Here is a 7821-nt window from a genome sequence, read left to right as displayed (position 1 = left end):
TGTTTTAAAATATACATTTTTATGGGCGTATTTTTTTGTCCATTCTCTCATGGTCCCTTTACCCACTTTTATTGCAAATGTTTCATCTGAAATTGGAGAGGAGTGTCAACATCAAGCTATCAAGCTAGTCCGTGGGATTGCAGGGGGAAGAATGAGCCGTGTATCTAAAAATATGCATCTTTATGGGAATATCACCCCAAAATATTTGTATTTTCAACACCCAGAAAGCATAAGGCAAAATTATCAAAATTAGCTTTAGCAATTCGCAAAATTAGCTTTTTAGCTTTCATGTCAGCACAGCTAACCTGAGTTCGATTCCACCCTCGACCGTCTCTGTGTGGAGTTTGCATGTTCTTTCCGTGCATGTGTGGGTTTTCTTCGGGTACCCCCCCCCCCCCATCCAAAAACATGCTAGGTTTTCCAAATTGGAAAATAGGTATGAATGTGAGTGTGAATGGTTGTTTGTCTATATGTGTCCTGTGATTGGCTGGCCACCAGTCCCCGCCTCTCCCCCAAGACAGCTGGGATAGGCTCCAGCATACCCCCGCTGAAAATGAATGAATGAGCTTTCATGTCATAAAATAAGATACTGCCGTTTGTAGTCACATGACAAGGCCTCCAAAATGCCACTTTCCGGACCGGACTTGAACGCATCGTCTTACGGGCAAAGAAGTTTTAGTGATTATTCAGATGTGGACTAATTAGTCCCGACATGATCTTGTCAACGTTTATGAGATAAAAAGTGAAGAGACGACGACAAGACAAACAATTTGTCGCTAATCTGTGACATGACAGCAGATTAAAGATAATTCAGGGAGTAGAAGAAGCCCAGGATTACGTCTCCTTTTTAGAGGCTGCACTTTTTATCTCTTTGTTTGGGAAAGACCTCAAGGCTGCGGCGCCGCGGCACGGTGGGAGTTCCCTCGCTTCTCGGGGAGCCCCTTGCCTCGCCGCCGCCGCTGCCGCCGCCGCCGCCGCCACCGCCGCCGCCACCGCCGCCGCGTGGCGTTCCATTGTCTCTTTAACAATCGTAAATTTCAACCATAATCTCCCGTCACAACATAGCAGATAAAAGATAATTATCTCTTTTAGTGCGCTGCCCCAGGGCTTCTTGGACGGCCTCGCCGATGACGAGCCTAAACCCCCCCAAACACGCTCACGTGCTTGCAGTGGGCCTATTCATGAACACGGCGCTTATCCAAACCTCCTCCTGATCAACACAGCTGACTCATTCCATGTGGAAAAACACTTTTATTCCCGTTTCCTGGATCTTGCAAAGATATTTCAACACACGCGCAGATTGCATCATTTTAACTCCTGCCATGCGGTTTATGGGGGGTCCCCGTGGGGGGTCTCAACCTGGGATCAGTCACTACTCGTTTGTATTTGAGGCCTGCACGTCGTTGTGGGGTCTTTTGTGACCTCTCGGATGAGTCGTGACTGCGTTCTCGGGGTCTTTTTGGTTGGCCGGTAATTCCCGGGAAGGTTCACCGCTGTTCCATGTTTTGGACATTTGCGGATAATGGCTCTCACTGTGGTTGGCTGGAGTCCCAAATCTTTTGAAATGGCTGTCAAGTCAATTGTTTGACTTTGTAGGTTGGAAAGTTTTTTCCTTCCTCATTTAAAAAGTCAATATTATGTTGAGTTGTTATTAATATTTACATTTATTTAATAATCTGAAACATTGAAGTGTGACCATTAGGCAAAAATGTGAGAAATCAGAAATGGGGCAGACACTTTTTCACACCACTCTATATAATAAAATAAATGAAGAAATGATGATATAATAATATGTATCAAATATAAAAGAAATGCAGATTTTATTATTTTATTTATTTGTATATTTATTTGTATTTATTTATTTAATATATATTTATCTAGTATTGTTGACATACAGTATATATTTTTATTTTTTGGGTTAAATTTGTTTTATTTATTAATTTTATTCGTAGTTATTTTAATTTATTTACTTTTTTATATATTTTTTGCATTTTTTAAGGAAATGAGTGCATGCATACAAATGAGAACAAATAGATAAAATATGATTATATACATAGAAATAACAAAGGTGTGTTAATCAATTCACAAATCAATCAACACAAAATTAATAATCGATATTGTCCATACATCGCTGCGCATGCGCGCGATCATTCACCGGGCATGGGTGCAATTGACGGGTGAAATGTAGATTCATCGCGATGCGTTTGTGGGTACCGGTAAAATCCCATGCAAACGCCGTTTTATTAATGTTCAACTATACGAAGTTCCCCAGGGTCCATGAATGCACCACCATTATTCGGCCTTTTGTATAGAATACGGACGGAAGCCGTGAGTAACATCCAACTACTAGCAAAACAGCATGAACGTTCGTGGCAAGAAGCGGCCAGGAAGTTTCTATATTTAACCCCCCCCCCCCCCCCCCCCCGCAACGTTTAAATGGTATGTTTGGAAACACTACGGATACTCAAAGAACCGCGGAAAGCTGGGCAAAACGTCCGTCATTTGCTAAGAATGCCGCGTTAAGAAGCCGTACAACGGCAGAAGAAGACGCCCCCCCCCAAAAAAAAGGGGACACCTCAGCACGGACAAGTCTACCGCCACCCCCCCATCTGGTTCCTGGTCGGACACCGGGGAAGAACCAAGCAAACCAGGTCGGTGATCTTCAGCTGCTTTGCTAATTGTCCAGGAGCTATTTGTCCCCCCCCCCCCCCCCCAACAAGTGTCCCCCCCTCCCTGAACGAGTGTTCATCACAGCAGGTGACATTAGAACAGCAGAGTTGGCTTCTTTATGAAATGTGAAACAATTTAAAAAGGATATAAGTTTTCCACTTTCTGCTCCCCACTACTGTATTAGCCTAGCTGCTAGCTCATTCATATTAGCAGACAGGAATATAAACAAACATTAATTCCACTGTTCAAAGTGTCACTTTAACTTTGCTGTTGCTGTACTGTATTTTTTACAGCATTAATTATTCTTTCATTGTTTGACTCCACCACTGAACCACTGAACTGGAATTGCATAGTCCAGGGGTGGGCAAACTTTTTGACTCGCGGGCCGCATTGATATGACAAAATTTACGGGGGGGGGGGCAGACTATATATTTTACACGTAACAGTCCACCTGGTATTATTGTATCTGTAAAATTGTCATGCAATCTGCTATTATTATTTATTATTTTATATTCATATTTAAATATTTGAAAAAATAATAAAATATTATAATAATTACAATAAAATTAAAATAATAATTATTATATTATTATTATGTAAAATATGCAAATATAACAATAATATTATATATAATTAATATAATAATTAGCATTAATATAATAATTATAATAATCATAATAGTTCTAATAATAATTATAATAATCTAATAATAATAATAATAATTATTATTATTATGTGCTTGTGTCCCTTTTTTCAGGAGCACTTTGTAAACAACAGACCATGTCAAACAACGAAATTGATACAACCATCAAAAGGTTGGCTCAGGCCATGATGCCAGGTTGTATGTTGAGTTTAAATGAAATACTTTGGAAAGATTGGGCGGGCCGTATTCAAACACTTGGCGGGCCGGATGTGGCCCCCGGGCCGTAGTTTGCCCACCCCTGGCATAGTCTGTATGAAAGTGGGTGGAAAGTTGTTTTTGAAAAGTTCTTGCGGTTTTAAGATGGCAAAAAGAACGATGAAGAAGTGGTGCATAGTAAAAAAGACTAACAGTACTTTAGTAGAATGTACTGCCAAGTGCCTAGAAGGAATAAAACTAAATCCTTTTTGTAGGACCGTACTGGATTACACTTTTTCCCTTTGCTTATTTGCATCATGTTGAATTACATCATATCACAAGAAATTGCATCATATCATATCGGATTGTATTGATTTGAACTCAATGATTATTGCATCGTATTGTATCGTATCATATTGTATCACATGAAAATTCCATGTATCGTTAAAGTATGGTATCGTTGGCAGTGCATCGAGATGTGTATCAAATCGTCCTCGCTGCTGAGATTCATACCCCTAATGAATAATATAATACTGTATACACTAAAATATATAAATAGTAATATAAAAAATACTGTATGTATTTAAAAAAATGTAATATATATAACATATAAAACAAATGATACAGATATATTTGTATTTTCATGTAATTGATTCATGTATATATTCCTGTGTTATTATTATGATATATTATGATAATATTTGGTATAAACACCATCACGCTGGCCCATGTAACAACAAACAGTTTAGTAAAGGAGGAGTTCGAGGTACAATGAAGAGTTGAATAGTTTATCAATAAATATCATTGTAGACATTTTAGCGTTTGACTGCCGGGTGCTGATTGGCTCCTGCGTAACCATCAGCGAGCTCGAAAGACCCCGAGGCCAAACTGAACCTCACCTGGAGAATCTTCCAGATGACAGAAGCACATTTGCATGAAGCCGCATGCAAAAACTGTCACCGTTTTTTTTTTTTTTTTGGTAGTTTTTTTTTTTTACGAACAAACACGGCAGCCAAGCAGCAGCAATTAGCCGAGGCGCGCGGCCACCTGCCGACCGGCGCCATAAATCCCCCACGAGGTGGACCAGGCAGGTGTTTGTCTCGCCGGGGCTTGGCTGCTCTTCCCGGGATCCGGCGTCGGCTTAGCCGTGTTGATGACAACTTCCTGGCACCGGTCGCCATGTTTGAAGAGAGCCGGCGGCGGCAACGCGTCAGCCAGCTTTTATTTTGTACAGCTTTATGAGCACAAAAGAAGGCTGAGAGTTATTAGCGGAAGGCTATCAGGCTACACAAACGCTTTTAAGCTAGGCTAGAAGCATGACAATTGGAGGTACAATGCTACCAGGCTAGGCTGGCTACCAAAAGCACTTTGGTTAGTAGCAACACAAAGGCCGGTAATCATGCTAACGGCTTTAGCACTAGCAACACAGACACTACTGGACCTGGAACCCAAGAAGAACCCTGACTAAAAGGTTATGTAACAAGACTAATAACCAAGACTACAACAACCAGACCCCAAGAAAGTGAAAGATACCAACATGAGCACAGGTTTTGCCATTTGGCAAAGAGAGATATGAGTATTACCAGACAGAGACAGACAGGGTTGGCCACAAACCAGAAACAATCAAGGACAAGGACTTACAGTACCACCATGTCTACAAGGGTAGGTCAGAAACTACCAGAACTAGGAAGCAAAACGTTTTGAGGACTAGTATTACCATACCTATGCACCAAAATCCAGCAATTTTACCAGAAACCAGAAGCTACCAAAACTTACCCGCCCACCAAAGTCTAGCGGTTCCACCAGGGTAGGCCAGAAACCAGAAGCTACCAAGAACAAGGACGTACCAGCCCACCAACGTCTAGCAGTTCTATCAGGGTAGGCCAGAAACCAGAAGCTACCAAGAACAAGGACTTACCAGCCCACCAAAGTCTGGCAGTTCTATCAGGGTAGGCCAGAAACCAGACGCGACCAAGAACAAGGACTTACCAGCCCACCAAAGTTTAGCAGTTCTATCAGGGTAGGCCAGAAACCAGACGCTACCAAGAAGAAAAACCTACCAACCCATCAAAGTCTAGTAGTTCTACCAGGGTAGGCCAGAAACCAGAATCTACCAAGAACAAGAACCTACCAACCCACCAAAGTCTCAGAATTCTACTACTGCAGTAGGCCAGAAACCAGACGCTACCAAGAACAAGAACCTACCAACCCACCAAAGTCTAGCAGTTCTACCAGGGTTGGCCAAAAAAACAGAAGCTACCAACAACAAGGACTTACCAGCACACCAAAGTCTAGCAGTTCTACCAGGGTAGGCCAGAAACCAGACACTACCAAGAACAAGGACTTACCAGCCCACCAAAGTCTAGAAGTTCAACCAGGGTAGGCCAGAAACCATAAGCTACCAAGAACAAGAACCTACCAACCCACCAAAGTCTAGCAGTTCTACCAGGGTAGGCCAGAAACCATAAGCTACCAAGAACAAGAACCTACCAACCCACCAAAGTCTAGCAGTTCTATCAGGGTAGGCCAGAAACCATAAGCTACCAAGAACAAGAACCTACCAACCCACCAAAGTCTAGCAGTTCTACCAGGGTAGGCCAGAAACCAGAATCTACCAAGAACAAGGACTTACCAGCCCACCAAAGTCTAGAAGTTCAACCAGGGTAGGCCAGAAACCATAAGCTACCAAGAACAAGAACCTACCAACCCACCAAAGTCTAGCAGTTCTACCAGGGTAGGCCAGAAACCATAAGCTACCAAGAACAAGAACCTACCAACCCACCAAAGTCTAGCAGTTCTATCAGGGTAGGCCAGATACCATAAGCTACCAAGAACAAGAACCTACCAACCCACCAAAGTCTAGCAGTTCTACCAGGGTAGGCCAGAAACCAGAATCTACCAAGAACAAGGACTTACCAGCCCACCAAAGTCAAGTAGGTCTACCAGGGTAGCACAAAGACTGTAATGAAGTAATATTTGGTCATGTGATAATAATGTGTGTATTAGTTAGAAGTTGTTGCGCACACAGACCAGGAAGTGTCGGATTGTCCGTGGTCCCCAAAGCGAGAAACAATAATATCCAAATATTCATTCCTGCTGCGTCCTCATTAGAATAGAAACGACATCTGTGCTGATTAGCCGTCTTGTCTGCGCTGACTCGACTTGCCCGACACCAAATGTGCCACGGCTTGCTGTCGGAATGTTGCCAAACCCTCAAGATTCTTTGGGATTGTTAGCGCACCAACTGTTAGCATGCGTGAAGCTGGCGCGACATGCGGCATAGCCATGGAAAAAGCTACAAGTTAGCCTGCTATCACCGCGAGAAGACTGTTAGCATGCTAGCAGCTAGCACAATTAGCGGAACACACAACAAATGGTGTCATAAAAGGCTAACATGCTAACTGTTTACATTGTAAATAAATATCTATTTTTAATTTTTATTGAATTTAATTGAAGTTAGTTCATTTTAATATGTTATTGCATATATTTTTTTAATGTAAAAGTTTCATGTAATTATCTAAAAAATAATGATTTAGCTTATTATTAAAGTCATAATATTATGGGAATAAAGTCAAAATGTTATGGGAATAAAGTGAAAATATTGAGTTCTAATATTCCAAGAAGAAAATGTACAAATATTGTTTAAGAGGAAAAAGTGAATTTGATATTAATAGTAGAAATTTTCATCTCTTGTATATCCCAGTGATAGTGATATATATATATAGTGTACATATAGAGCAGGGGTGGGCAAACTACGGCCCGGGGGCCACATCCGGCCCGCCAAGTGTTTCAATATGACCCGCCTGTTTTAGTATTTCATTTAAACTCAACACATAACCTGGCATCGTGGCTTGGGCCAACGTTTTGATGGTTGATGTAGCTGCTTTATCAATTTCGTTATTTGATGTGGTCTGTTGTTTACAAAATACTTTTGGAAAAAGGAGCACAAGCACAATAATAGTAATAATAATAATAATACTAATAATAATAATACTAATACTAATACTACTACTACTACTACCACTACTACTACTACTACTACTACTACTACTACTACTACTACTACTACTACTAATAATAATAATAATAATGTTGTCAATAATGATAATAATACTACTATTATATTAATATTGTTGTTAATAATATTAATATAATAATGGTAGTAATATTATTATTATTAACAAAATAATAATAATAATATAATAACATTACTATAACTAATAATAATAATAATTATAATAAAAATAACAATAATAATAATAATAATAATAATAATAATAATACATTTATAACACACTTTACATCAAATAAAT

The sequence above is a fragment of the Doryrhamphus excisus genome, chromosome 3 (genome assembly GCF_030265055.1).
Source record: "Doryrhamphus excisus isolate RoL2022-K1 chromosome 3, RoL_Dexc_1.0, whole genome shotgun sequence".
Taxonomy (NCBI): Eukaryota; Metazoa; Chordata; class Actinopteri; order Syngnathiformes; family Syngnathidae; genus Doryrhamphus; species Doryrhamphus excisus.
The sequence above is the reverse complement of the archived record's forward strand: the minus strand, read 5'-3'. Positions refer to the sequence as shown.